General features: G+C 35.2%; 1 protein-coding gene across 1 annotated transcript in view; it reads right to left on the minus strand.

Annotated features, from left to right (window-relative positions):
• The window catches only part of LOC111427707 (Stork-head domain-containing protein knockout), a 50,461-nt gene that overhangs the window by 15,316 nt on the left and 8,275 nt on the right, over positions 1-26,870 (minus strand). The window lies entirely within an intron of this gene.

Below are 26,870 nucleotides of genomic sequence, written 5' to 3' on the forward strand. Positions count from 1 at the left end.
AACACTGTCACTAGACCCAACACTGTTTTAGTGTAAAACTAGAACTAACACTAAACCTAGAACTAGAAACATTCCGATTTAGCCGTCTTAAGAGACGCACGGCTAAACCCAAATGTTTCTAGTTCTAGGTCTAGTGTTACTTCTAATGCTAGTGTCAGTTGTTGTTTTAGTTATTATTCAATGCTAGACTGTTGTATGTTTTTATTAAACTTTAGCCGCACGTCTCTCAAGACGGCTAAACCCGAATGATTCTAGTTCTACGTCTTGTGTTAGTTCTAGTGATAGGCAAAACTCGAACTAACACTAATTAGTTGTACGTCTAATGAAGTTGGTGGAAGTTCGTTCTAACGAAGTTCGTTATATCGTAGTTTTATTGTATATTTACTTATTATTCTAATTAATGTTCTAATTCTAATGGAAAAATTAGAAAAGGTCTCTGACCAAGAACGTCTCGTCGAAGTGTTACAAATTGGTCGGCGACCGTAGATGGAAGATTTCCTTTTTTGTTCTTGATGGACACGGGCTGGTGACCGTGCGTCGATATTTATAAAATAAACGTTAAAAGCGCGAGAAAAAGTTTAAGTGGATAAAACGAAATTTTGATTTAATCTCTCAATTAAGTCGAGAATGTCTTCGGTTCGTTTAGAAAGCCTCCGAGAATCGGATTTATAAATACTCCGGCGATTAGCGTTATTTTTGCTATTTGTACGATCTGAACTGTTTGGCATTTCTTGCGAATCAGATAGTAGGCGGGCGAATTCCGCCGAGGTCAGCAAATTCTGTGGTGCTTTCTCTATACCCCCGGGCCGAAACCATTAAACTATTTCGCTGAAAACGATCATTTTTCGTTGTGGTAGTTTTCTTGGTTTCTCGTTTCCCAGCGAAAGGGTATCACGCAGAGATATTTATAGTTTATCCTTACATCGTTTACGATTATATAAAACGCTATATAGGGAATTGTCACGTTGTCTTCTACGATAAAACCTCATAATTACCTTTTACCATCAATGGATCGTCCGGTTAACAGGACCGTTGCTTCCAAACCAAAAACTATCCACCATAGATGGCACCAAAAGAATAATAATGTAATTTTATTTTTCTAAACGTAACCTTAATACTTGAAACTTACAGTTCAAATTAAATACTTGATCGTTAACCTAAATATTAAAATCGCAATAAAACTCGTACACTATTATGTTCATACCAAGAAATAAAATTTTAATAACCAACACTATAAATTGTTAAATTGAAGAACCGTCCATATTCTCACGTGTTAGAGTACTTATATCTTTATAATAAAATTTGTATGCCAATGAAAGTCATTTTAAGATTCTAAATTAACTATTAGTAACCTTTAATTATTTTGAGTTTATGAGTTATTTTAAGATGTTTCTTGATAAATAAATGGAAATTAACTGAAATACTTAAATTATTTAAAATGTGCTTTAGTTAGAAAGTACAAAATTGTTGTTCTAAGAACACGCAGAGTCGTCGTTGTTGCAAGTTGGTTACAAATCAGCCACCATTTAGATATAGTAGCTTGTTTGTTGAGCTTTTGCTTGTTATATTATTGTTGTCTGGTCTCATTATTTAAATTAATACTCACGCGAATGCGGAGGAAAGAAAGTGGACGCCTGCAAATATGGCTAATGTGTAGTTTGAAAGTTGTAAGGCGGACGCCATTATGTCCATTTTCGTTCGAATTCCCATTGTAGATGCGCATCTTATTGAATATGATTGCCAAATATTAGAGGTTTAAATCAAATCGATTATCCTTTCACAATTTTCAATTTAGCTCCTTTAACAACGCATACAATTTTTATAACCAATTATCGTAAATTGTAAATTATTAGTCTTCGTGAACAACATTTCTCCAAGTCTTATTGAATCATAACTCTCGTTACATAACAATTCATCTTGACTCAATCAATAAATCAGTATTACGTTCTCGTATTTCTCTTGAATAGTTAATTAGATCCTTGTTGTTATTCTTTGATTCCCCGCTGGATATTACCTTATGATCAACCGGTATTTCATAAAATACGACTTCGTGAAGTGTATAGACGCACCCTGAAGCTTATAATGAGGTCAAACCTTCTCTGCGCGTCCGATCTCTCCCTATAGGAATAAGCACGCGTGTAGAAACTTCTTGCTCTTCTTAATAGCGTCACATTTGAAACAGTAATTGTATTTTAATGCCATTAAAACCGAGCACAACGCCACTATTAAAACAGAATGGGTATCCATTATTCATGGTTTTATACATTAGTTGGCGCCTTCAATTTAAATCTGTCGGGTTATTTTTTGCATCGACAACCTGTCACAAGAAAGCTTGAAGACCTTGCGTATAAGGAAAAAGGGAAACGCGATGACAAATTCTTGCATGTGTTACATTCTAATACATTTCAAGATAAACACAAAGACAACGTCAATGAAACGAACAATTTAGACAACAAAAGAAACTAATTAAAACACATGCAGTTGTTTGTCAGACGTTATTATGCAATTAAAGATTGTTTATCGAGCGAAGTACAAATTCAATTATTTCCGTTAAGAGAAGTAAATGGGTTTTAATGGGTATGTTAATTTTTTCTTTCGTCAATTAGGTCGAGATTGAATCAATTTACGGACGGACGCGTGCGCAATTGGGTAAATTTCCGTTTTCGGGCTTTCGAAGACAGTAGGCCAAGACGATAAGTTCGTTTTGTGTCTCTAATTTAAACGCACGTTTTAGGAAAACTGGTTTGTAGAACGACTACAGATAAGGCTAAAAGGAAATAGACGACAACTCAGTATAAAAAGGGAGACGGAAATTGGCATGTAGGCCAACAGTGTTGTAGTTTCAATTACTATCAATGCAACAGTTAAATGAAAAACAATGTTATTCTCGAATAATCAGTTTACTATATCAGTATTTAATTTATTAAATGTCTTAAAACAAAATAGGCTTTATTAGAAATCTTAACAAGCACTTTGTATTCTTGAATCATTTACTTAAACGACATTTAAACAAGACATCTCAGACAAGACAAATCATTGCATTCAGAAATGCATCTTTTGTCTGAAAACAGGAATTAGGAGAAACTGGATTTACTTAACCAGCAACTTTTGGCAGAATTGTGCACTTTAATTGTGAACTTTAGGCATCGCTCAGGGAGTTTCAAGCCAATCTTCAAAGCAATCTTTGACAAAAACCTTCAATTATTCTCTGCACAACAAATCAAGCTGCTTAACAAGGTGCTTAAGCAAAAATCAGAAGTACCGAAGTACCGCAATTGGCTGAATCTAACTGGTTTAAATCTAAGCTGGTCCCATAATTAGCATTTCCAAAACCTTGTCCACACTTGGTTTGGCATATTGCACACTTACGTATTTCATGACGGTCTTCTTTTGGTGCACTTAGAAGATAGCGGGTTGTTATGGGGAAACAACACTACATGCTATTTCATGCTGCTACTTCTGGATAGGGTTAGCCGAAAATGCACAGAGCTACATTAGGTGTTATTTGTACATTATGTCAGATACTTGAAACACAAACTGGAGCTCAAATCTCATTGCAACCAGATACTTGAAACTTTTTGCAATCTGATTTTTAAACTGAAACCTAAATTTCAATGCATTTTAGCGCTGGGGAACCTTTCAAACTACTTTCTAAATCTGTTCTCAAAAAGAAAACTTATAACTACAACCAGATATTGAATCTTTTTGCAAATTGATATTAAGCTAGGACATCATGCCATATATATTTCTGAATGCCAAAACGATTTAATCTGAGGACTCTAACTCCCCTTGCCCTCTCGACTACAAGGGAACCTGCCGGAAGTTGGTCAAGAAGACAAGATTAGGCAAAGCGGTCATCTAGTAAATAAGCTATTAGAAGAGCTGTGGGAAAGTTGGCGAATATCCAAAAAACCTATTACTTTTGAGTGAATTTTTAGGGTTGCTATCCATTTTGTGCAAAAATGTGTCAGAAATAATCAAAATTTTCAACATTAGTTAAAAATTAAACACAAATTTGGATCAAAATAGAGCTTGTAGAAACCATATAAAACATTAAAAATAGTAACTATTCTTACTAATTATAATTGTTTTTATAACTAACTTTGTTTTTACTTCGTCCTTGCTGATAACAAATTTATTTTTACTTTTAAATAACGCAAAGACGTTTTTTCCTTTATAAAAAATCTCAAATATTTTTTAATAACTCCTTACTTAGAATTGAAATAAATATAGAAAACCTTCTAAAGTGAATGGAATCGTCATAATACCTCTAATATAACATATAGATTTTCCCTCTTTTAATGATCACGTTCCTGGTAACGTTTTCCAGTTACATCCCACTAATTGGCTATTTCATTCATGTTTCGAACTTAAATGTTACGTGTTCGCGGTTGTTCTCACGAATTCTCGTCCTGTTAACATTTCGATTCGCGCGGCGCATAAAATAGTATAAAACGAAATGAAATTTGAAAAAAAAAAACTCCTCCACGTCTAATTTGAATAAACCCAATCGTGATGATGATTTGCACGAATTTGTTCAGAATACGAATTCCCCGGTGACGTAACAACCTCCCATTCATTGTCGTTGGGTAATCGTTGTCGTTTTGAGTACAAACTTAAAACGCTATCTATCCCGGACAATAAGCGTTAATTAAACGGTGCCGCGAGGTTGGAATTTTTGCGTACGCACCTGTTTGAAAATACTCTCTCAAGGAGTTACTTTTTTTAAGTCGAGGTTTAATGATTGGTAGTGAAGTGATAAATTAATGACGACAATTTAGTTTGTACAATTACTATTTCGTGTTGTGTGTTTAGGTAGGAAACGGAACGGTTCGCGAGATCATTTGCATAAACTCTTTAAATACACCTGTAATCCTACCATTAATCACTTTAAAGGTGTTAGTTCTTGGCGTCACGCATTGGTGCGCGCATATCTTCCGTGCGTTCGAGCTTAGATGAATTACCTGTTTCGTCTTTCATTCATAGACATGGATTAATTTCATCTAAACTTTATATCCGTCATTAAAAATAAATAAATAAAAATTATGATAAAATAAAATATAACTATAACAATCTCAAACATTTATTTCTATTTGAATTGATCAATTAGTCAACGTTTTAAGTTGTGATGACCATTTCGGGATGATGATGGTCGTTAGAAAGTTAACGTGAGCCTTTGAGCAACGTTTTATTTACGGTACGGATCGCGCGCGAGGGAAAAATTGAACCAAATTCGTCTCGTAGAAGTAAAGGTATCCCGAGAGATTTCCCATGACCTAGATCTTCAAAACGACATCGTCGCAAATAAGAGAAAGAAAACTACTCTACGATATTTCCTTCATTTCAGAGTTCTTTTTAATCGAACCGTCAGCTACACCGCGTCGTCTTCGTTGTCGTAGGGCTAAGAGCAATTACGGAACGTCCACAGTTATAGAATCCAAAGATTTAACTGACTGGCGCAACGGCCGCTACTAACGGTGTCTCTAATAATGTCGAGCCGCTCCTTTCACGCGACTTTAAACCTCCGATTCGCAAGACTTCGAGGAATCTCTACTGGAAAACTATGCCGCAAAATCGGCACTCACGAATAAATTCGATTTGGACACGAAACGTTTAAAGAAAATATTGCCCAATCTAAGAATGGTTTAATTTTAAAGGTTATATAAGAGATTTTTATCGCGCATATGATGTAATAATACGAATGTTGTGATGTGATAATGATCCAGAAAAGGCGAGGCATCGAAAAGAATTCCAGTATCTCTTCATTCATAAAGAATTCTTAATATAAGAGGACGTGAATTTCTTTGTTGATACAGGAAAGAGAATAAAAAGCGAGGTTAAAAATAAAAATATAAAAAGGGGGTTCTAGAAATGGGTCTTGAAAGGAGAGAATGTGACATTGAAAAGGCTGAGTCATGAAAAAAGATACTTGAAATAATGAGTGGTTCTAGTTTGTATTTATTTAGATAAAAATAAACTAGAAAAAGAATTTTGTTGTAATTGAATTCAAAAACCTAACTCAAAATTCTATTACAACTATGTTAGTAACAGTAAGCGATTCAATCCCAAAAAAGTAAAACCGAATAAACGGTTACACAGTATATTAAACGGTTACTTTTTGGGTGTGAGTAGATTGCTAATGGAAATTGTAGAGATTTTTTGCTTCATTCATTTAACTAATAGTTTAAATTTTGTTTGTTCATCGTGCCAAAAAATTGGAAATAGATTTCATTGCTTCTTCAGCGAGATTTTCGGGTTAGGTTGGGTCTTTTCAATGCTGATCACGTTGTCTTCACTTTTTGAATGCAAAGCAAAAATCTTCTCTGACCATAGCATGAATGATGCTGTGATTTTTCAAAATGTAGAAGCTTTTTTCTGTTGCAACATGTTATCAGCAACAAAAAACGTAAAAGTGGGAAATTTTAAGAGAATTAGTCTTATTAGTTCTATTGCTCCACATTTTCCTGCCTTCCATTACTTTTTCCTTAACACTTCTCTTCCACGTATTTCTTGGGCGCTTACATCTCAACTGCTCCATGGGGCTGCTCGATACGCTTGAGAATCTTGAGTTTGCACACGACATTTGCCTACTTTCACAGACATAGTGACTTTGTAACATGGAGATAAAGCTGAGAAAACTGAAAGATGCAGCAGGATTAAATTTAATGTTCAAAAAACAAAGGAAATCCTCAATTCTGTGGTCGAAGCTAAGTTAACAGTGAATTGGAGCAACTTGAACCAAATTCAAACATTCGTGTACCTTGCTAGAATTGTTGGCAAATATAGAGTGTTAGAGGAGGATGTGAAAAAACGAATACAAAGAGCAAATATTACATGAAGCAACTGTACCCTATCTGGCAAAACAAGAATATTTAAAAAGAAAACAAAGTATCGCTTGTTCAACTGCAACGTAAAGTCAGAGGAACATATTACAAGTGTTTATTAAGCAATATCTGCGACGCGTTATAAACGTGAGGTGGCCCAATCAAACCGCACCCTCTTGGCGCCTCGGATCTTCGAGCTGGTGGAAACTTCTGTTCTTCGGTCAAGAGTGTGAGACTATTCTAGCCCCGAACTACCCACTAAAACCCTTCTCTCTTTTTCCATGCTAACGAATAATAATAACTCTACCTTTAATTTTTTCGTTTTCTGCTTTTCTCCTGGCTTATTCCTCTCTCTTCATCTCTTCTATTTTATTCCCATTCCATTCACTTCCATTTTAGGCAGGTTTTTCTTTTTGAATTACAGTACAACTCTACCTTCTCTCAATCCTTCAGTCCTGAGCGTGACACTTACACTTTTTCTTTCGTTTTTCTTTCTATTTCCCTCCATTCCCCTACATTTTGTGTAGGCAGTATTGGGCGATGTTGGTTATTAGCAATACAAAATATTCGATTAACTGTTTGAAAACTCAACGCAACCTAACCTAACGCAACAAAAATCAACCCAACCCAGATGAGCCCAGTTGATTCCAGGGGCCCAGTTGATACTGGGTACGGCTGTAGCGAGCCCGCGGTACTCTAGGCGGAGGAGCATACCGCCAGGTGAAGATTTTAGGCTTCTCCAGAATACCACCTACCGGATAGGTATAAAACGGAGCGCAAGGTAGACACTGGACATCACCAAAAAGGTTCATGGATGCAAATCCTAATGGCTCGGATGGCTCCGCCGGCCAAAGAACATCGCAGATCACGCGCAAGAGAAAGGAGTCAAACCCGCGTCATTACATAGACTCACTGATACGAGGACCTGTAAGGATTAGCAAATTTATTACCCCAATTTGTAAGTCTTGGAACGAATACTTTAGCAATCACTAACATTTTTGGAATTTTTCGTATGGCCATGATGTCAAAATCGATGTATGTTAATCGTAGTAAGTATTTGATTAATAAATTTGAATTACATATATCAAATGTCTTCCATCACATCATTCTTCCATCGTTTCTTTAGTCTTCACTCCTCTGCCTCCCTTCATCCTTTTCAGATATCTGCACCATCTATGAGTTTGTCCAATTCGTGGTTCATTTTTATTCTCCACTTTCCAGCACCATCTTGTAGTGGTATATCCATATATCTTCCATAAAATTTATGGACCGATACCATCAACTGCTGTTTACATAGCTGCCTAAATTTCCAAAGAAGAGCTTTTATTCAACCATGTCCATAGTAGGACAGTTGCACCAAATTGATCATCAGCTATAGTTGCAAATTGTAGAGTTACTCCACATAAAATAAAGTTTTTGAAGCATGTACAATTAAGAACAGAATTTGGAACAATATCTGTTGATTAAAGCTATTGTACGACCAAGAAAATCCAGGTTTGCACAATCTTTCAATATGTTCACCATGTTATTATTAGTAATATGCAACGATTTAAAAGCGGGAAGTTTCAAGATAACGTGACATTGAAAAAGCTTTTTTTTGTGTAAGAACATATATTGTCTGATACAATGAAAAAATGCTTAACCCAACCCATATTGATATACGTTTCGAAATAAAATACCATTACAATATTTTAATATTTAATAAAAATCAATTCTAACTGTACTTGAATGAATAAAATTTTTCTGAACTTATCGATAGAATGAATGATTAAAATCTCAAAGACAATATATTACAATGAACCGTAGCTGTGGCCGGACATATTCACGTTGCATAATTGTAGACCGTTAGACGGACGATCGGAAAGATAAATCACGCAGGTGGCACGTTTAAACACAGTTGGTCGACATTCTTAGGAAAACTTACGTAAACACAATATTCAAGCACACTTTCAATAAAATCAAAATCTGAAAGAGATCGAAATGTAATAATGATCGATATTGCGACAAGAATCTCCGTCTATCGTGAAACGGATGTTGTTGTCGTCGTTGCCGCCCATCGAGCTTTCTCGATCTTCCCGTGTAGATCTTGAGCCCGTTGCATAAGCCGCAAAACCGCACAAAGATAAGGCATTGTCAGAATGTCGAGGATCGTGAGCTCGCTGTTAGATCAAGGCGCGATAATGTAATGGCTCCTGCACAGGTTGGTATTTTTTAGCGATACCACTATTAAATCTCTTCTGGGAAATTTTATCAATTCATCGAGGAAATAAACGAAATTGACGGATTTAAGCTATAAGTCTTCTTTTTAATTACCATTTTGTTTTCACGGTCGATGAAGAGGGGTGCATAATTTTGAAACAAACCCATAAGAATGAAAACATTTCTTTACGGGTGGTAAGTTCGAATTATACCACATTTTTCTATGTGGGAAAGTGTTGCGATGGGATCTCTCAGCATAAAAAGATGAGAAAAGATTCATTAACTCGGCTATTTAAATACTGGGAGATAAAAATAAATATAAAAGAAAACAACATAAATCAGGATTAACCGTTATTATATTTAAAGATAAAAAGTTCTTAAGTAGTAAAACGAGACTTCATTGAAGAGAGGTGCCACTTTCATTCGAAGGTGATTCTTTTCTCTCTTTGTTTTTCTTCAATTTCCCGTGCGCAAACTAATTATTAAAACAGTTCTCCGCGGCTGTTGTATATTAATAACCCAATTAAGATACTCGCCACGTTTTGTTTTGCGTTTGTTGGGCGCCGAACGCGCCCAGAAACGCGCTCGAAATGCGTGCGCCTCCGGGCTAACCCATTAATAACCTCATTAAAAATGGGCGGCAATGAGAGAGACCTCGCAAGGCTGACTGGATTTTACTCTCAGAATCGTATACTCACCAACAAACATCTTGCAACACATTCAATGAAATTGTAATTATCTTGATGTTTGCTAATCTAAATTTAAAACTCAATCTAAAAACGATCAATAAATTAAATCTGAAAAAGTATTTTTATGATTAATTAAATTTTTAGAGCATGATTTTTATTGAAAACTATACTACGAATAAGAGAGTTGAACAGGTGCAGTGACCGAACAACACCTTCGTACACACAGTTCGATGTGTGTGGAACGACCAACTGCGAATAACTTGAATCCGAAGTATGCAGAATGCGTGGGTATAGCCGTTAGAGTAAATTAAAAAAAAAAACTTCACTTGAGTCTACCTAGTAGAGCTTTTACAAAACGGCCATCGTCGTCGTTGTCGTACTCTGAACAATCGAGATGTAGACGCAGAGACGTCGAGACGCAAGAGACGTCACGACCGGTACGACCAGAAGTTATTGTTGCGTAGGGCGCGGTCGGGAGGTCATTAATGAGGCACTGTATCATATACATTGTTGCACCGAAGATACGGCGCCCACTCGACCAGATATATGGACGTGTTCCGAGGAAAGTTACTGTTGCCGACACTGGCCGTATGTTATTCTCAAGTCGAACTGTTAAAACGGCTTTCTACGTATTGCACTGACCAATAATATGATATATGTTCGATTTGGATCAGAACACTTTTCTTTTTCAAAAAGACTGTGATTTCTAAATCCTGCATGAATCAATTTAGAAATAAAAAATAAAATTCTACATCATCATTACATAACTAAAAAAATCTCTTTTCAATAGGTTTCAGTCATTAACAATAATTTCTCGAGGAAAACCTTTACCGTCATCTCTTATATGGAATCCGGAGATGAAAATCTCAATCGTTCGCGTAATTATTACCGGCCATAGCACCGATCGGACTTTCAATTGCCATTTGCGGCTAAGATGAGGTCCAATAGAAGCGAGGGTTTTCTTCAAAAGTGCTTCTCTCGGGTCGGCGAAAGTGTCTCCGCCGCTCGGCTTTTTCCCATATAAGCCAGGAAACGTTTCGTATTTTATCGGTTTGCGCAGACCGCGTGTCAATCGAATTTCCGAATTAATTGCGGTTTCCATCGCGCCTCCGCGCCAATTACGGCGCCGAAGGCGATGGTTTCCCTCAACGGTACACTGAAAGTTGTCCTAACGCTGCCGAATGAGACCATTAGACCTTATCGCGTGGGTCCATTACGTTCGACTTTCGCTGGATCTTCGGAATTATGAGACACGCAATCATTGAAGATATAGAGAAATTTTCGTCGAGGATGCAACAGAAATTCTAAACATTATTGTTTTTTTTTTTGGCAAGAAAAAAAATATAGGTGAAAGAGAGATAGGAATCTGTAGGATGATGATGATTTCATCAACAGACTATGTAAGTAACCTTGATGGCCTTGATGATATTTTTAGAATTATCTATATCGAGGGAGATGGTTACATTCAGGTAGAATGGTTCTTGATGTAGAAAAATATTTCTCACATTTAGATTGAAATGTCTTACGACGATTAAAAAACGTTTATGACATGACATAATCATACATAGATCTCACATAACAAATCTTATTTTAGAAATCGTTATACTTTCCGAGTATTTCTTATTACATTCAAATTTGTTACCAATCAGCCTCATAACTTTATAGATATGTTATGAACTTTTCTAAGATTCGGAAGAAACTTAAAGGGGTTTGGCTGATAATGTTGCTGCGAATGCAATTTCTTGGCACACCTTCTACAGTGCAAACGGTTTCATTGAAGTGCAAAATTGCGCAATTTTACTGCTAGTAATAGAGAATTAATAGCTACCTTAGATGCGTCTGTATTGGTTATAAAATGATTTTATCGAAATGATTGTAATGTGATTTGTACAAATTCAATATTTGTTTAAATACTTGCTTGTCATGTCTATGGAATGTTGATGACTAATCAAATAAGAAATTCTAAGAAGCTATATCAAACCGATAAGATGATACCTAATCGGTGTGTTGTCTGTATGTGGAACTTTCTGCCATTAATGCATATGATAAAACAAAAAAGTCCTTGATGTATCCACCAAATATCTTTATATTATGTTAGCTTGAAAAAGTAAGGTCGAAACAACAAAATTTTCGAAATGTGGAAGTTATTTCTGCCGCATTATATCATTTTGAGTATAATGCAAAAATTAACAGAGTGTCAGTAAGTGTCAGGTAAACCTTTCCGAAAATTTTGTGTCTTACACGATTTCTGGCGACGCAGTCACACAGAATATGTGCAACATTCGTTGCAAAGTCGACAAGTTTGATTCTCAGCTTATTCAGTGTTGGGTTGGGTTGGGTCAGGAAACCTGAAAGTGATCTTAGGTCCCCTTTACTGAGGTATAAAACCTCTTTGGTTTTCTTTTTCTGCGACGGAGTTATCATACTCTTCGCCTGTTTGTGTCCTGGAATTTCTTTCCAGTGCAAGGCTACCTTTGAGTCCTACCATGTATTAATCATCTACTTTAAGTGTCTTTTTTGTAGACCACAGCCGGGTTGGGGTCCAATAAAGGGCGTCCTCGCTGTCTCTTCTGACCTGGAACCCACCATAGAGTAACTTCATTGCCCCTGGCAAGTTTTCTCAGGTTGCCGGCACATTCTTTGATCCTTTAGGACTTCTTCTTAGCCTTCTTGTTTCCATTGTTGGATATATATCCTCATCTATTATTTCCCTGCTACAGTCTTGATGTCGTCGATCGATCTCGCTTGTGGTCTTCCTACATTTCTTTTGGTTTCCCTAGGTCTCTAGAAGATGATCTTATAACTTCACCGTTCTGCATGATTTCTAGCCAAATGTCCTACCTATTATCATTTGAGGTCCGCCGTTCTCTCCAAGACGTCTGTTATTTTCGTTTTTGCCCGAATATCTGTACATCGCATCTTTTCTCTCAAGGTAATTCCTAGGATTGCACGTTCCACGGCACTTTGAGTTTGTCATTCTTAGTTTCGTTGCAGATTTTTTAGTAATCGCCATTGTTTCTAGACTGTATGTATCAACGGGAGGACCTTGCGTTTTAGATATACCTTTATCTTTAAGGATATAACTCAATTTGCCAAATGCAGCCCATGATAGTTGTGTTCTACGTTTGAGTTCGGCAGTTTGGTTTGATCTTTTCCCAGTTTGCTTGTGTGCCCAAGGTATATGTATTGTTCCACATTTCCTACTACGATCTTGTCTTTGGACACCTCTTGCTGACTTTTGGTTATAATTTTTGTTTTATGTAGATTGAGCTCCTCATGGGTTTGAGCTCCTTAATGTCGGTAGGTATTAGAACTATATTATGGCCCACGTTTTTGGGTGATTACAACAAGACTTAACGCATATCAACATGGTTGTTTAGTGGTACACTATAGTATCTAGCTAGCGTTTTTACTACAAAACTTATTTGACGAGTTCTTGAAGTTAACGTAAGCTTCCTTTTATGGATTTTATGGCAGAAAACATTCTTTCAAGTATTGTATTGTGACTCCCATATCTTTTGAGGTTATTGAAGTTGGTTATAGAATATGTGAATTTACCCAAAAAACTTTAAACATAAATTCACAATCTATAAAATAAAACTAATCATGTTTATTGCCTTGTAAGATATAAATATTGTATTAAGATTTCTCTAATACATAAGAAATTTACGTCCAAAAGATATATGTGGATATAATTTCAAAGGAAAGCGTTTTCTAATATAAGAAAATAATGAATACACAGTTTAGTAGGGATAATAAAATCCATTCACCTCTTGCCCCTCCGTTTTATTCCAAAGTGATCAGCGGCATTACTCTCCATTGTGGACGTTGTTACCCAACCCAAGGCCGAGTTATGTAGACCAACGCGTCGCGCGGGCTTCGGTCGAAAGATTTTACTTTTAGAACGAGCAGAATGAATTAATTACGCGGCCATTGTTGCGCTTCGGGCGCGCCTCCGGTTACAAAAGAGGAGATCTGAAAGGAGGATAAAGACTCTCCATTAAAAAGTCGCGGGGGAGATGAAAATCAGGTTCGAAAGAAGCCGATTAACCGAGAGTAGTAGTCATTGATCCCGGCTATTTAATTCCAAATCGTTATTTGACCAAAAAAAAAACTAAATTTTGGTTAAAATAGAAATTGACTGCTAATTTCTCCCACAAACTAGGGTACTTAATTTCAAGTCTTGTGACGATTGTGATCGGTAACTAGTGCGGAAACATTTGTAAGTTGAATAAAATTTCGGGTTTCTTTCCGCGAAGTTCGTTTTGGTAAACCGCAGCGTCAAAAATCGGCATGAAATCGTCGGTTAAGAGAAAGAGATACTACGGTTTTATCTCAACCGCACCGCATCTCTTTTATGCGCGCGAACGTTGCAATTAAATTCTTTTGCGAATTTGAGAGCCCTCTTTCACCTCTCTCAAAACGACCGACGCGCAACCTCAAGAAATAGCTATGAAGGTCACTTCGCGACGTCGGAGAAATTGTTCTCGGCACGTTTACGCCGTGGCCACTTTCTAATGTGGGGGAGTCGTAATTTCTAATTGATTCAAATTCTATTATATGGCGTGTTTCGAGTAGCACCTCAATTTTTGCACTATTTAATCGCCAACTTTTTTTGTTCCGTTTTATTAGTTAAAGGTTATTAACCAAAAATATCTGACACTTTCTGTAACTGAAAACCGGGTTGGATTGCTTTCTATTTACACGTAGTAACTCGATATTAAATTCTGTGGTTTTAAAAGCTCTCCTCTGCATAGTGCGAGAACGTATGTTTGTTTGAGATAATTATCGCTGACAGCGGTAGTTATGTAGATCATAACGGGTACGCGAGAGAACCGTAATTTTGTTTGATAGGATAAGGTTAATCCCCCAACCATCATGATACTTTAAACGACACTCCTGTAAATTAAGAGTTTCTATTTACGCTTTCGAATCGGTTATAAACCTATTAATGACATTAAAAAAATCAATCTAGTATTTCTTTTTTGTTGAACAAAAAAAATCTAAAAAACAAAAAATTTGAAGTGGATCATTAAAATGATTCATCTTGTTGAGTCAACATTCAACTTACGTCAGTAACGATACGTGTTTTTGTCGATTCCAACAGACATCTACGTCTACTCACGTCTACCAGCCTTTTTGCTCAATAATAGTAATTTAACGACACGAGACGCAGTGCATCTCATCTCGTAATTGTTTTCTTACTAGAAAACCAAAGCAAACTCGGCACCTTTCTTATTTTGAGCTTAAAAATGATTCGAAATGAAACGGGATAGTTTTTCTTTGTATCGAATGTATTTACTGTATCGGATTGCTATTTATATACTTGATATGTGTTTTCTCCGCGAACAAATCGTCTCCGAAGCGTTTACCACTAAAAATGGGGGGAAAGTCAAAGAATGTAACCGATAGAAATGATACGAACCAAGTTCGATGTGTCATTTGTCATTCATAGAGAAAACTGACAAAAGGCTATAAGACCACAAAAAAGAAAAGAAATAAGGAACTTGTGTTTTCTAAACTAATTTGTCGCACGATTTACAGGCGTGGATAAATTATGAATTATGACCCGCGTATACAATAACTTCATAAATATCAGGAACGATATTTTTTTATAATTTTCGCTCGACTTTATGAGGAATAAAGTTCGCGTAGGACAAAGACACACTTAGCATTTATGGCTTAAAGGTCGCATGGAGAAAGTACATGGTACATGAAAAATATGGAAATTATACGTAAACAAATCCGACCGCGTGTTTTAAAATCTTACACGACACACACAAGGTTTCTAGGTTAGCTAAATATAATAGGCGTAGTTGTTTTATTAGGACAAGGATTTTACATTTATTTTACCAATTGTTTAGGAGACAAATTGTTTAAAAATAAGGATAAAGCAATTATTTTAGATTCATTTACATGAAATTTCATGTCTTAAACACCGACATAAACAAGGCGTGGGAGATTCTTTAAGCAACTTCCAGGTACCCTACCTCTTTATATAAGAGAAATTTACATAAGCAATTATTGTTAACGGTAGCTTGTGTATGTGAAAACTGACCTGTCTAGGATCATGAATATGTATTCCTTTGTGTTATACACTTCATATCGTTACAGGTGCAATTTAATCATAACCAATTTCCTTTTGATCTCAAATAAAACCATTAAATCATATTCAAAAATTGTCGAAAAAAATTACTTCTCTTATATTTGTAATTTAAATTAGTCATTTTATCTTTCAGACATTATTATTATTGCTACCAGGGTGAGGGGAGCGACCCCTCTCATCACCGCGACCTATAAGATCTATTGTAACTTAAGCCCTCCAAAAGTTTAGGACAAATGTAGGTCCTTGATAAACCTTAGTATTGCTCTAAAGTCTTGTGCAAAAAAATTTCTGAAGTTATAGTGGCCTAACTCTAATTTGCAAGAAACTATCTGGAATTATATTGCAAAAACTCTAAAGCTCAGAAACTTGTCTGGCATCACACTGACAAAAGTCTAAATACACTGATCTAACTCTAAATTACAAGCAAATATCTCAAATCATACTGGAAAAACTCTACACTACAAGAATTAGTACGGAATTACAGCGGCCAAACTCTAGATTTAAAAAAATCTAGTCTGGAATTACACTGGTAAAGATTTAAACTGTAAGATAATGTCTGAAACTTTCTGGAATTACACTGCAAAAATTCTAAAGCTCATTAATCTGTCTGGCATCGCAGTTACAAAAGTATCAATTAGAAGAATAAGTCTGGAATGACACTGCCCCCACTCTAAATTTGATGGAAAAGTCTAGAATGATACTTGTAAAGCTTTAAGCTATAAGAAAAAGTCAGAAGTTACACTGGCCTATTATGATGATTATTATTGCTTGAGTGTGTAGTAATCTATTGTTAAATTGAATATCACACTTCGTCCAATCATCCCTGCTACTAAATATGACCTTATACACTGGTCTTACTATATTTCAGAAATGGTTCTTGGAAGGAAAAACTTACAGATGAAGAATTTTATGAAGACTTATACATATTTAGCGGTAGTGAAGGGGTTAAAGAAAAACAAAAAAAAATCTTTCTTTTTTATTTAGCATTCTCTTTAGCCTTAGGAAAAGAATGTCTCGATCACACCATCAAATCAATGGTTAAAAGTCAAAACCGTTTCAAACGAGAGGTGTTTATTGTGTAAATGGCAAAGTAATTCCCGTCTATTCACGTTGAAAACGAAAAAAAAAAGATTTAGACATTAAGCACTCGATGGAGCTTGTACAAATACCAACTAACATCACATCTAAGAAGTCCTCTTTATCAAAACGGAGAGAAAGGACTTTTCAAGGTTATGTGAGAGTCGCCGCCACGCTGTCGTCGTTGTCTTCATCGTGTCTTCTTCGGGTTGTGTTATTCGCGACCGCCGCGGCTTGTTAATTGAGTAAATAACCGTGCGAGGTGTGTACAAATTGAAATAGCACCGTCGTAATTGCGGGTTAGGTATCGCGCGGCTCGTGTCAGGAAAAATATGAATGGAAGTAATGTGGCGTGCGTTACATAATTAATTAGCTGCCTAATAATGTCGGGTTTAAACTTTCCGGAAAGTTGTAAAACAAAACGAAATCGCGAAAACTTGAAAATTCACGCTTGATGCTTCCCTTGACATTTCAGCTCGATAATAAAACAATAACAGCCGCAAATAGTAATATAATTATGGGAGGGAATTTTAATTGCTAAAGTACTGTTACTTCACAAGAAGTTAAGTTTAAACATTAAAAAGTTAATGTTTATTTTTATCTGTTTTAAAATTATTGTCAACGACGAAATACCGTTATGAAGAAAAACCTAATTGAGATTTACTTACTAAAAACATTTTCAAAGGTAGACCAAACATAATCCTTTCTTGTATTGGTCGTCGTCGTGTACGTTGAACTTGAAGCTTGGTTACGATTTGGTTTTCTCTTAGTGAACAACGCGATGAGTCACGATTACATTATAATCTTACCACATATTACTACAACTATCGGTTTTGTTCTTCTATTTAAATTAAATGAATATTATTACAGTAAATAAAATGCAATAATATGGGGAAGGGAGTGTCCGTTATAGACAAATGTCCATTATATGAAAAAATATTTAATTTGTATTTTAAAAGTGCTAACTAACTAAAACTGCAATTAACACTAGCATTAGAACTAACACTATATATAGAACTAGAATCATTCGGGTTTAGCCGTCTTGAGAGACGTTTGGCTAAACCCGAATGTTTCTAGTTCTAAGTATAGTGTTAGTTCTAGTGTTACCTTAACACTGTTACTAGAACTAACACTATACATAGAACTAGAATCATTCGGGTTTAGCCGTCTTGAGAGACGTTCGGCTAAACCCGAATGTTTCTAGTTCTAGGTATAGTGTTAGTTCTAGTTCTACACTAGCACTAACACTAGAAACACTAGAACTAACACTATGCTTAGAATTAGAACCATTCGGGTTTAGTCGTCTTAAGAGACTTTCGGCTAAACCCGAATATCTCTAGTTCTAAGTATAGTGTTAGTTCTAGTAACAGCGTTAAAGTTCTAGTTTTACTTTAACACTGTTACTAGAACTAACACTATACTTAGAACTAGAATCATTCGGGTTTAGCCGTCTTGAGAGGCATGGTGCTAATCGTGGTATTACTATATCTTAATCTGAAACGGTCGTATTACTTTAAATTTTCCATTTTTTAAATTTGTTTCATGTCTTATTATGATAATAATTAGCATACAACCTCATTCTACTTATCAAGTTGTCAGAAAATATAAAATCAATCTTATACAGTGTCCGCCAAAAAGTCAGCAACACCCGTTTTATTTCTGTTCCATTGCATCTACATTTCTGAAATTTAGTTTATATAGGAGGTTCATACCGACCTTTCGATCTAAAGTATTTTCAAGATGGTGACCACTTCCGATATCCCGGAAGTAGACCACAACTTCGTTATTTTAAATGGAATGCTATAGTTTTTATTGCACCTTTTAATTATATGCGCAAAAGTAAGTTGACTTTGATAAAAGTTATTAGTACCTAGCGCTTTTCGTTTTCGAGTTATTTTGATTTTAAATTTTTCTTGGCAATTTTCACCATGCTTTTTAAAACTCCATATCTCAGCCAATATTTATTCAAGAAAGCTCTAAGTTGGTAAGATTACTCTTCAGATGATATCAAATAGATTGTCGTTTATTGTATCAGAGAAAGTTGTATCAGTTTAGCCGTCTTGAGAGACTTTCGGCTAAACCCGAATGTTTCTAGTTCTAAAACTAGAACTAACACTATACTTAGAACTAGAATCATTCGGATTTAGCCGTCTTGAGAGACATGCGGCTAATCGAAGTATTACTGTATCTTAATCTGAAACGATTGTATTTCTTTAAATTTTCTTTTTTAAATTAAAAACAAGCATTTTACGCAATTCTTAATCATTTGCATAACAAAACATACCTAAATCACCCAAGACAATGGAGTAACTATATCGGATAAGATCGAGTTACTTAAACTTCTTAAGAAATCCAATCCATTGTCTTTTTCAAAGCATGCACTTGACGCGTTCTCGGTGTATATTTACATTTAATCTATTTAGTTTCAGTGTAAAAACCATTACTCGATTACTAATCCATTTTAGCGAACTACGAATTTCATTAAACTCCTCAAAATTTATTAGGAATACTTTATTATAAAAGAGTTTTAAAAGCAGTAACCAAACCAGTTGTGGATTTTATAGCATAACTTTGCGAACGCGTACGACCTCAAAAACTCGTATTTCTCGTCGTCACGAAAGATGTATGGAGTCGTCATTATCATTAACAGTCTCTCGGCGTTATATAATTATGTTATACCAACGGGTAATTGTTGGGGTTATGTTTTTGTGAACGAGTAAACAAGCAATAACGCAAGCCTTATAGGTTTATTTTTAATTAACGTAGATAAAACGTATCATATTGGTATAGATCGTATACCAAAACAGGATGAAAGTAGGGGCCATCTGGTTTCATGGTCTGGTTTATGTACAAATAACATCTATCCCTTTTTAGACTCTATTTTACGACATCCTCCTTCAAGATGTGTTATAATCAATTATTTTATACTTTATTTTAGAAATATGATATTTTTGATGATCAAACTTTGTAAATGTTGTATTTGTAAATGTAAAAGAACTGAGATCGTGTTAAAGAAGTTGAGAACTATCCTGAGGCATCTTGGACAAGTTCCCACAGCTATTTGCATCAGAGTGAGGTCGGTCGAGTAATTTGAAAACGCTCATGAAGTCGCTCGAATTTTTCCGCACGACCCGTTTCCATAAAAGGATGGCTCGGGAAGTCGTTTTATCATATCTTAAAGCGGCGGCCTATGCAAATGCCCACAACGCACGCCTTGAACTAAACGCTTTCTCCCATATGCAGTACCTCTAAATTTTTCTCATAGCTCAACGCTTATGAATAACTAATTCGCGTACACGTCAGGACGCGAATTGTATATCAACCTGAAGTTTAAATTTACTATGTTCGTTTATTTATTTATCCTTTTTTATGTCCCCTCGAGGTGGAATTAAATCGTATATTTCTCGTAGGTCTAATATTAAAGTGGTCGTTTTAACTCGCGCTTTCTATATAATCCGCGACTATTGTAGTGCTTTATTAATACAATTTGTTGTCGCTAAGATGACTCGAAAGAATTAAGCCGCTCCGGTTAGCTTAAGTTGATATTTCTTCTTATAACAGAGAAAGTCGTTCGAAACGTCTTTTGATCTCCGTTGTGGATCATTAATCGCGTTTAGGAACGCTAATTACCGCCGTTTCGTTGCAATCGGTGTCTGTGTTCGAGGCGAGGATAATCGTTAAAACGTAACACGTCTATCGGACAAGGTCGATACAATAATAGACTATAAACGTTTATAATAACCAATCATTTACCTAACTCCACTACTGAATAATTAACAACCAAGAGTTTTTAATTTTTCAATTTGATTTATTTAATACTAATCCTAATACTAATCAAAATAAAATGTGTCTTAAAAACTGAATCCGTTAACTTTGTCACCTTGGGAACATTCTTATAAGTGCTATATTTCGTTTTATGACGAACGTTTGAGGTAACACACTTACTAAAACAAAGAGCAATTTTTCAAAGGCATTAAAAGAATATTGAAAAGTTTGTATTAACCGGATTCCCAGATCTCACGATTCGCAACGGGGGGAATTTTAAAATCGTTGGTTCGGATTTCAAATGGCACTGCAAAAGATAATTGTGGTGTAGACATAAAAAAATAAGTTTTGGATTACATTGATGTTTTGTTGATCTCATCAATAAATTAGATACCACGATTTTGTATGTAACTACATCAAGATGTTAATTAAACAATAATTTGCGATCAAAGCTACATTTGATTCAAATAAATCAGTAAAAAATTTGCTGAATGGTTTGTTCAGCACAAAGAAATAAAAAACTGTTTATCTAATGTACTCTAGTAATACAGATGAGTATGATATTATTGCATAAAATGTTGTGGTGTTGTCCAATAATTAATTTGCCTTAGTCGTTGGAAAAAGTCTGTTTTGGTCTAAGGTAAATGTATTTAGCATGTTCTGAGGAAATGTGAAAAACCCATTGAACATTGGGAGAGCAATGAAGGAAACATTTTTCAAATTGCTCGGAAATAAACTAAAGTTCTAAACGAACTATCTAAAAGCTCTCTTTGAATTCAAAAGCATAGCCACAGAAGAACCAAAAGTGGCAGCTTGTTCGGGTTGTTGATGTTTTATAATTGCAACTCATTCATCTGTGTTGTGGCATTTTGTAGATATTACTCCGCAAATAAAGATTTACAAGTTTGGAAATTTGTGCAATGGTTTGTGGAAGTTATTTTGTACAAAAAAATCGGTGTACAAACACAAATCATTTATTAAAATGAGTTATAGAAATTAATTTATGAATGAAGCAACCCTGAACTCGGACTTGGGCAAAAAAGAAAAGAGTTGAAGTGTGTGTACAGCACGATCGTTCATGATTTAATAAACAACACTTGGAAATCAAAAGCAAAGAGTGAATTGCTAAGAAGCTTGTGTGAGTAAACTTATCAAGAGTGAATAACATCAGAATATACACCCAAACACAACCCTAATCAGAAGATACATAGATAGACCTATTGATATTATGCATTTTAGCACAATTTTTGCCCCACACTCTCTCTTGTTTTGTACAAAACATTTTCATATTCAATGTACTGGTTTGTCTATGTTGTGTAGACAGCAACCATCTCTATCATGAAACGCAATCATTGACAACAATCTTTCACGAAACAAGATTAATAGTCTTATAAATTATTTTCTTGGCCCTAGCCCCGAAACTACATTTGCATCTCATTAGGAGCAATTTCAAACATTTTAACGAGTATCTGAAGACCCAACCCAACTCAACTCAACTCAACTCAACCCAACCCAACCCAACCCAACCCAACCCAACCCAACTCTTTGTTAGTTTCTTTGACACCGTCAAAAACAATTTTGTAACCCAGTAGTAGAATCATGAAGACCCAACCCAATTCAACCCACCCTTTGTTAGCTTTTTGGACACCGTACCAGTAGTGCCAACGAACGTTATCGAACACCATCATCACATCTGCATCCTTCCTCGAAATAAATCCGCTTTGGCTGTCGATCACTAACTCTTCTTTCTTCTAACGGGCTTTGCCTAAATTAATTGTACCAATTTCGGGTAGCAAAGAAATCGATCTATAAGTCAGTTTCGATGGATTCCTTCTAGAAATACCACAATTTCTGCCACATTTCAACCAGTTAGAAACCTATCACTTCATATCTCAGTTCTATACACCTTCTTCTTCGTTTCCTTCCAATGTACAATTTCCTAACTGTTGTTCTAGAAACCAAAACAACTCTTACTTTTTCTATTATTATCTTGCACATAATACCGTAGAGATGTGGAAACAGCAAGAAGAAGCCGGCTAACTTTGCAAAGAAAACGCATTGTAACGAGCAAGCTTTTAAAAGTTAAAAGTCTCAGAAAACTAAGTAGATATCATAAATGCCGGATTAGGACAAACCAAGAAATCATCAATACCATACCTAACGCATGCATAAAAGAGATTTCCAAAAAATGACCAAAGAAATCAGAAATTTCTAATATTTGTTTTATTTGACAATATGAATGTCGCAAATTATCAAGTTTTTTTCAATTCAATTTAGAATTAAGTATTCTATGTATGTTTGTAGAAACAAAAAGAAGTTGAAACTTTTATTTATAAAATCACTGATGTAGTTAGAAGCACTCAAAGAATTCCCTTAAAACTTTACCCAAGTAAAGGCACTGCATGTGGCACAATCTCACGATCTAATTTATCGCTTGTATCTCGGCGCGCAAGAAGGAGAGTCCGAGGAGTCAAGGCAAAAACGTGAATAAACTAAATTTAACCCGGCGAGCTCGTTATTAATCGTTGCGATTTTTTATTGCAACTACGTAATTATGCAACGAGGATAGGGAAGCACGCGAATTTCGCGTGCGAAATGGTAATAAATATAGTAGGAGTGGCGCGCACCGGGAGTAATGTTCAACAAGATTTTTCTCTCAGGACGTTTCTGTTAACAGGAAATTCCGTAAACACAATTCCATGCCTATCTTCTTTTTTTAATTAAAAGAAGAAAAAGGAAAACCACCAACATACAAGTTACACGGTAAGTAACTATTGTTGTTTTGCATAAACACGTACAGTCAATTAACGGAAGAAAGCCCAGGTGAGTATTTTCATTCAAATGAGAAGTTGATTTTAACAAAAAGGACTACGTGACTACGCATTAAACGAATCAAAAAAAAAAACCTTGATTTTTCTTGATAAATTTTAATAATGATTACCATTTACGGGTTGCTTTCCGATTCGACGTTATCTTTACGTTGTTTTCCAGCTATCGTTACTATTATTACCGCGAGCAACACGGCCATTTATCACGTGTAAATCGAAGCCGGTCGGTTGCTGCACCATGATAAAGTGGGTTATATTGCGACCAGTGTCATAAATCGAATGACGAATGGCCCAAGTCTATTGCAAATACCAAGGACTAACGTGTACTAAAAATTATCCCCCTTTTATTATTCTCCCTCTCGTACATTTAAAACGACAATCATCCCCCAATTTCAATTAATCCAATTCAAAAAGGCATTTCGATATGACTCATCGGGCTCATCCACAATCGATTCTCACTATGTGTTAACAAATTGGGTCTTTTTTCGACTAGCTTTTCCTACACAAAACATGCGATGGACGTTGACAGATCGAAAAACGCGTTGATTTTGGAGGAGTTGCTATGGTTACCGGCGATTCTGTGTGCATTACGAATTGAATTGAAAAGCTCCCCTTTTGATTTGGTGAAGAAGCTTTCGTTTGAGATATATTTTATTGGGACTACAGTAAAACCTTGATATCATTTTATCCTAATATAAAGTACGGTTGTTTTAGTTTTTATTGTTATTCATCGCTAGAGTGTTACATATTTTTGTTGAAGTAATACTAGAATCATCACTAGACCTAGAACTAGAAACATTCGGGTTTAACCGTCTTGAGAACCGTCTCGAATGATTATTTTGCAAATCTTTTGTTAATAATTATTATCATAATAAGATATGGAACAATCCGTAAACCAAAGATAAGCTTTTAAAAGTTAAAAGGCTAAACTAAGAAGTAGAAATAATAAATGTCGGATTAGGAAAAACCAAGATATCATGAATACCATACCTAACTATATATATAGCACTAGTAAGAAGTTTCATATAGAACTAGCGCAAAATAGCATACAACCTCAATCTACTTATCAAGTTGTCAGAAAATATAAAATCAATCTTATATACAGGGTGAGTCAGAAAGAATGGGAAATCCGAATACCGGAGATACTAGACACGAAAAATTAGATCATTTAACCTAACATCTCTTATACAAATCTCAGCGGTTTTCGAGGCACAGGACGGTGAAAGTTAAATTCGAAATTTCTTGATAATTTTGAAGCTTTTTGTACTATTAGCATAAAATTTGGTAATTATATGTTTTCAAGCATGAGAAATACGAATTTTGTTGAAACTTGTTTTGTTATTGCTCGTAGAGGGCCCTAGATACACACTGCTGAATTTAACTTTCAACACCCTGTGCATTGAAAACCACCGACATTTGTATAAGAGATGTTAGATTAAATCGTCATATTTTGGTGTCTAGTGTCTCCGGTATTCGGATTTTCCATTCTTTCTGACTCACCCTGTATATTATACCAACTTAGAGCTTTAACAGTGTTATGCTAATGCCACTACTACACAGTTAGCCAACTTCTTCTTGCTGGTTGCACATCTCTAGGGTATTATGTGCAAGATAATAATGGAAAAAGTAAGAGTTGTTTTGGTTTCTAGAACAACAGCCAGGAAATGTGGTGAAAGGTGTAGATAGAACTGTGATATAAAGTGATAGAGTTCTGACTGGTTGAAATGTGGCAGAAATTGTGGTGTTGTTAGCAGGAATCCATCGAAAGTGACTTATAGATCGATTTCTTTGCTAACGGAAATTGGCACAATTAATTTAGGCAAAGCCCGTTAGAAGAAAGAAGACATGTGATCAACAGCCAAAACGGATTTATTTTGTGGAAAGATGCAGGGGAAGCTGTTGTAAAAGTGATAGATATACTTGATGGATCTTGAAATAAATGGGTGTGTTCGTACACTGAGGGAAATTATTCTTGACTCTCAAGAAAAATTTATTCTTGAACGTATTTCTTAAAAACAAGTATAAGATACTCTTAACACAAAAATATTTTTTTGTTTTAAGAATAGAAATATTATCGAATATCAATTTTTTGTATCAAAAAATCCATTCTTGCGTCAATAATTTATAACACTCAAATGAAGAATTATACAAGATTGTTGTTACATGAATAAGTTTTCTAAAAAGAAAGATACGTTATTCAAGACTTAAGAAATCTATTCTCGATACGAAAATGAGGTTGTTGACGTTGACGACACTAAGATACTCTTTTTCAAGATTATTGATTTACTTTTACTAAGATTCGTTTTCTTGAGAATCAAGAATATTTGTATACATATTTGGATTTGTCTGTTTTGAAGGTTTATAAATAACTTTACTTTTTGCAATTTGAACCAGCAATTCTCGAGTTATTCGAATTTTTCTAGAAAAATTTGCTCCAGCGGACATTTGTTCAAAAAATCATAGAACACTCAATTTTTGAGATATCAATTTAGGATTCAGAACATGCTTAAACAACATGATGGAGTATGTTTTGGTGCCGAGAACGGCTGTCTAGATCGTTTGGTCACTTTACTATGATACGTTAACTTTTCGAAATTTGGAAGCACCATAACTTCATTTTTTTAAATGGCACCCCCCATATTTTATTACTTAGTCGTCTTCGGCGTCTCATTTTACATCTTTTATATTCCATATGTCCTATGCCTAACATTAATAGTTTGAGAAATAATTAGGGTTTTTTGAAAAATGCTCATATCATATGGATATTAACCTAGTGTGCCATGGAAAACAAATGTTTAATGACTTATTGATAAACGTCAAAGTCTAATTTAGGTTTTTTGATGCTTGTGAGTCTAAAACCAGTTAAAATGGATATTAATAACGTAAATAATGTCTATACAAATGAAGAAATCCATAATTTATTTTTGTGCATGAAAAGTGCGACAAAGTTCTTAGTAGAACTTGCAGAATGTTTAATGAAAATTATCCACATTTATCTCCGATGACAAAAGGTAAATTTAGAGGAATAGAAGCAAATTTTTTGCATTTTGGACGAATTAATCACGTGTTAAACTGACCAAAAAATGTAGTAGATAATGCAACGGAAGAGGTGAATACCTTGGCTTATTTCGAGCCCAGTCCCAACGCCTCAATTCGAGCTGCCAAAGAAGATCTGGGAATCATATTACGAACTTTGTCGCTCTTTTCATGCAAAAAAATAAATTAAGAATTTCTTGATTTGTGTAAATATTACTTTCGTTATTGTTATCGATTTTAACTTGTTTCAGTACTAATATTAAGGGACATAACAGATAATTATTAGCTCACATGCATCAAGTGACGTAAACAAGTGAGTCTTTGACAAGAACTCATTGAGAAGGCT

This window comes from Onthophagus taurus, chromosome 6 (assembly GCF_036711975.1).
Source record: "Onthophagus taurus isolate NC chromosome 6, IU_Otau_3.0, whole genome shotgun sequence".
Classification (NCBI taxonomy): domain Eukaryota; kingdom Metazoa; phylum Arthropoda; class Insecta; order Coleoptera; family Scarabaeidae; genus Onthophagus; species Onthophagus taurus.